Below are 6000 nucleotides of genomic sequence, written 5' to 3'. Positions count from 1 at the left end.
AGAGAGAGAGAGAGAGAGAGGGAGGGAGATGGAGGGAGAGACTGCGTCTATATTGTATATGATGTTAGAACTTACAGGCTATTCCAGGGCTGTTTGTTTCTCTAAAGAGTGCTTCTTTCTTAGCATGCTGTCTACCCTCTATTGCTTTATTTATGAGGTTTATAAGGGTTAGTACTTTATTTGTGTTTTGTTGCTCAATAAAGAAATACACTATTCCTGTCTTATAGGAAGATAACCTTAAAATTCACAGTTTTATTGGACTCTGGGACATTAAGTGACCCTGTTTTTAACTTAGCATAATTTATTTTAGCAAATATTTTTCAAGTGGATATAAAAATCACTGTGGCCCAGGTGACTTCTACTGAGTGCTGCTAACTAGTCAAATATGTATTGATGGACACTCATCTCACTGTATATTTATGAGAAGAGATTTTAAACAATGTCAATTACAAATGGACAGTTTTGAAGACTCCATTGTATGGCTCAAATAGACTTCCCTAAACAAAGCAATTAAATCTGAGTGTCTAATAAAATGAAGTATGTTAACTGTAAACTGTCACAGCATACTGTGCTCACTGTTCTCTGAACTTCATGGGTGACATCAAACATAACCTCACCTTTCCTGAGCCCCTCCCCACCTTCTCCTTCAGTATCTCCCTCCAACATACATAAATTTTAGATTTATTTCATATCCCCAGTCTAGTTTGTGTGTGCTAAAATATGAAACCCCTTGAGGCAATGGGTGAAAAGCAGATTTTGTTGTCTAATTTTATTGGGAAAAAATGTGAATCTTTCTAAGCTGGGAAGCAAGAGGCAATTGTTAGCTCATTTATTGTTTTGTTTGATGTCTACAAAGAGTTTTGCTCAATTAAGACACTGTCTCTTGCAAACTTGAAAATAGAAATGCTTTGAAATCTAGATGCAAAATCTCTCAGGTTCTGCTTAGTTTTGGGGCTCAGACCCAAATCTTTAAGTACCATGGATCAGATTCAGTAAAGGTCCCAGTATCTGAGGAATGAGGAAAGTATTTCTAAACCTTGCAAAGATGGATTCAAGGTCTGATTTATAAATAGTCAATTTTTGAAAAGAAGGCAAGCTTTGATTTTTGTGTATGTGTGTGTGTAAAAAACAACACAAGAGATCTAGAGATGGGAAGGGAAGAGAAATTTGAACATTTTATGCACTGCTTTAACCAAACCAAACCAACAAAACAAGACATTTTAAATCTCTTCCCTAGGCTGATACATGACTACCATTTACGTAACTGAGATAATATCCTGGCAAAGTCCAACTGACTTTACATGGCTGTGTAAACAGCGTGACTTTGTTTTGCTCTGACTCTGCTTGTTTGAAATATGAAATAAGGACACATCAGATGACTCAGATTTTTTTATTTATTTCTCCAAAGTTATTAAGTGGTATAAAATTTATGCATTATAGGATGGTGTAGAGAAAGTATAATAATATGGTTTTCCAGTGTTAATAGTTATTATGGCAAATCACACACAACTGCTCAAATTCATGCAATTGTGGTTTTGAAGGGAATTTTATACTCTCTTCAAAAATTATGTTCTCAGCTAAGTTAGCTTAAGCAGTGTTTGTCGCATTCCAGCTAATTTAAAATTATAGATAAAAATTAAATTGGATTAACTGTAAACTTTGAAAACATGGATAGCTTGCAAGCATAGAAAAAAAAAAACCTTGAAAATCAGACAACAGATGCCTGCATAAACTGGCCTGTGTGCCATTCTGCTTCAGTGAATAATCAAGACAGCATGGTGTGACAGTTTTGAGAAGTGTGGCTGAGGGCCATTAACTGGGAAAACAGTGGGTTGTCCTGTCATCAAGAAGCATCAGAAAGGCATGTTTAGGATGAGAAAAATGCCATTCTCAACTTCAATCTGGAATTTAACGTGGAGGAGTCTACATCCCTGAGAAACGTAGACTGGAGTGTATCTGTACCTACAGTTGTAGCAGTGGTCCAAGTGTCATAACTGCAGACTTTCAGAGTCTCCACAGGTGGCTGTCCTGTCTCAGTAACTAATCTGCTCCAAAGAATGAACAAGCTCAAGCCCCAGTACCCAAGCTGCTACAACAGCCACTACTAGCTCCCACTTTGTTTTAGTGGCCTGTAGCCAGTAGCTGATGCCGCCTAAGTTCACCAGTGTGCATCTCAAGAGACAGAGGATGTCCCTCCTAAGCAAGGAGCTCCCCATGATAAATAACAAATAGTCAATCAAATCTAGGTGGTGTGTCAGATGGAATTCAGTCCAGGATATAAAGGCGAGGGATTCAGGTCAAAGAGACTTGTCAGACAAGGTCTTGCTGAAAGTTGCAGTTAGATGAACATCTGGCATATCCTTGAAGGCATTTTATTACTAAGAGAAGAACATTCTAGGTGGAAATGGTAATTTCCTATTTTATAAGAGATGGTCATATCACACACACACACACACACACACACACACACACACACACACACACACACACACACACTCATGACAGACCTTTTATTTCTATCGTTACCGTTCCGTCTCTTCCTATCTTTTCCTTTTCCTCACTTCTGTGTGTATGTGTGCATGCATGCATACTTGTGTATGCCTGTTTATGTGTATGAAAGCTCCTGTGTGTGGGATGATCCTCGGTGTGGTTGTTTGTGTGTGTGTGTATGTCTGTGGTAGCCAGAGGACAACCTTTGTTGTACCATTCCTTAGGTATTGTCCACCTATTAATTTGCATTTTGAATCGGGGTCTCTCACTAATTTAGTCAGGAAGGCTAACTAGTGCACACTACAATCTATTTCCACCTCCCCAGCTCTGGGATCACAAGCACACCAGCACATTCAGGCTTATTTGTAAGGTCTTTTTTTTTCTGGATCAAATTCACATCCTCTTGCCTATAAGATGAACACTTTATCAGCTAAGCTCTTCTCTCTCTCTCTAGCCTTAGTTCTCAAATTTAAATGGAATACTCTGCACTCTTGAGCTCCTTCACCATGACACCATAACTTTTTTCCCAGAACAGATGTATCCTGATTTACAAGCATCAAACTGCTATCTCATTTTCCAAGAGACAAGACCTTAATACTCAGCTACAAATATGAAGTGGCTACTATCTTGTTTTCAATTTAGAAAAGCCTAGGAGGAACTATAGATGATTTTAAGAGATGTTTTCAAATATCTCTGTCTTCTATGCTTCAATTACACTCCTATAGTGGAGGAGCATTAGTGACAGCTAACTGTCCTCTTGATTCCAGCTACAAAGGCGACTATGCCATTTCTTGCCTCACTCCCTGGGAAGTTTTAACTGTTATTTCCATAAGAACATAAAACTGCTATTCCTTTAATTATCTATGAAATTTCAAGAACTGGAATTGAACTGAAAGGTATTCTTAATTGAAACATTTATTTCTTTCTTAAAAGTTTCACTTTGCTTTTGTCTAAATTGAGTTTCTCATTCACTGTTAATTTTTTATATAAAATCAAAGTGCCTGAAAACTAACTATGCAACTTAAAACAAAACAAACAAACAACGCAACAAGGTAATTCTATATGGTCAGATTGACAATGAAGGTCACCTGCATTTGCATTTAAAGGATTATATACTTATTCTATATAGCATCTTAGAAACTATACTCTGTCACAGCTACATCACTTCTGGACATATTGCAATGAGCAATCAGCCAGTTTGCTATGGAGACAAACATACATATACTACTATACTAGTCACTTTATCCTAGTTGTGACACCAAACCAGGTTAGCTTTCATAAATGAACATATATGTAAAGGAGTATTATTCAGCCTTAACAAAAAATGTTATTTGCAGGAAAAGTATTTAAATCTAAGGGTTATTTTGTTAAAGTGAATGGCTGGAATCACAAAACCAAGTATTACATTATTACACTCACATATGGGATGTAGAGAGAAATAAAAGGACATTGAAGTAACAAGGGAACTCTTGCAGACAGGAAATGAAAACAGGTGCTTGAGTAAGTGGAATAAGAATGGGTCATGGGGGGGATAAATGCAGTCTATGAAAAAAATCATAAATGGAAAAGTCATAATGAAGCAAATTAATCTGTAAATAAACAGACTATTGTAAAGAACATGTATTTGTATTATTTATACAAATACCTTCTTATTTCACGAAAGGATCCCTTATGTGCATACATTTTAAATGGTAAAAAAAGAAAATATAGTACTGTTATGGACTGTAACTAGATTTTATAATCAGTTTTAATCCTTACCTTCTAATTCAGTATACCCTTATGTTACCAGAATGGCCAACAGCTTGTATTGGTAAGGTGAGGTCAGGACTCCCAGGTAACAAGGACTGTGGAGACCAGGTTCTATGGTCATCTATTGTTGTAATTTTAACACCATTAAAATATCCTGATTTACAAACTACAAAAGAGATAGTTATATTTCTATCTATTTATTTATTCATAACTAATTACTATAAACTAGTTTTTACATTCTAACAATTGTTATTAGAAAATTATTTCTTAAATTGCTAAGTCACTGTTCTTGATGATGGGTTGAAGTACTTAGGATCAAATCCTTGGGCTCTTGCAGGCTATTCAGGAGGTCTACCAATGACCTTAATGCAGTCATTATGGTTTTAAAATTGTTTTATTCTCAGCATATAAAGAAACATACAACAAAGTGTTATTCATCATAGATTAGAATACAGAATATATAAAGAGGAGAGATTCAGATCAAATCTGTTATAAGAAACAAAGACTTGGTTTCATGCGCACACTGATATATAAAATTATAGGGTTAGTAATTTGGTAATTTAGTAATTTGGTAACATAAAGAAATTGTCTGAATCTTACATTATTAGTAAACAAAGGACAGTATGAAGACTTCTTGATGATCTTTAATTTTGTGTGTGTGTGTGTGTGTGTGTGTGTGTGTGTGTGTGTGTGTGTGTGTGTGGTGTCCAACAGACATAAATTAAAATAGTTTTTCAAAAAGTTTCTTACTTCACCGTATCTCTTAATCCTTAAATTAAAAGTTCCAATTCATGTATACACATGGAAGACAGAAGGCAAAGTTGAAGCAACTCACATTAGGTGAAGAACTAAATATATTTCAGTATTTGTCAGTGCCTCGTTGGCTAGCTAATATTCAAATCAAAATCAGAATGCTCATGAAAACCAAATGCAATCTAAAGAGCAACGTCTTAATTCTATGAAATTGTCTCTGATTTTTTAATTGTAAAATGATGTTATTTTATTAGAATAATAAATAATTCATAAGGTAGATATATGATGAAAATAAATTTGTACCCTTGTAGTCCCAAAAAGCAACACCTAATGTTTCAGCTTAATTTTCTCATACAAAATTTCTCTGCCTTCTTTGAATGATCGTATCATTTATGGTCTTCAATTTGCATATATATTTGACACCATTTATGAATGCTTTATAGCCTGCTGCAGATGCTCTAAGTTGCTTTACATATTATATTCAACTCTCCTGTACACTGTTTACAACTGACCCCAAACCCATTCCCGCACTAATGTGCTGGTGTTTCCTTCACATGTCTGAACATAATCTCTTCGCAGCCATGAAGCTTGATGAGCCTGGCTTGGCGCATTCATGAAATATTTCACTTTTCTCTTTCCGAAACTTTGATACTTATTCAATGAAAAACCATGAATGGACAATCATTTTTTTCACTTGCCATTAAAAATACAGTGAAGTATGAAACCTGAATTTAAGGCTTTATAAATTATTGTTTTACATTTTAAAGAAGAGTATTAATGGTTGAATAATCAAGATATCGCTAAAAGTAAAGTACATGTGACATCATGAAAAAAGATTTTCAATATGTTGATGCCAAGATACAGATTCTGGTGGATATTATGTGTGTGCTTGACTCGTTTTCTTTTTTAAATTCAATTTTACCTTTTTAAACTTTATTTTTAAATGAAAATATAATAACATCATTTTCTCCTTCTTTTTCCTCCTCTATTCTGTAGTAATTCTCCTCA

The sequence above is a fragment of the Cricetulus griseus genome (assembly GCF_003668045.3).
Source record: "Cricetulus griseus strain 17A/GY chromosome 1 unlocalized genomic scaffold, alternate assembly CriGri-PICRH-1.0 chr1_0, whole genome shotgun sequence".
In the NCBI taxonomy this organism is placed as follows: domain Eukaryota; kingdom Metazoa; phylum Chordata; class Mammalia; order Rodentia; family Cricetidae; genus Cricetulus; species Cricetulus griseus.
The sequence above is the reverse complement of the archived record's forward strand: the minus strand, read 5'-3'. Positions refer to the sequence as shown.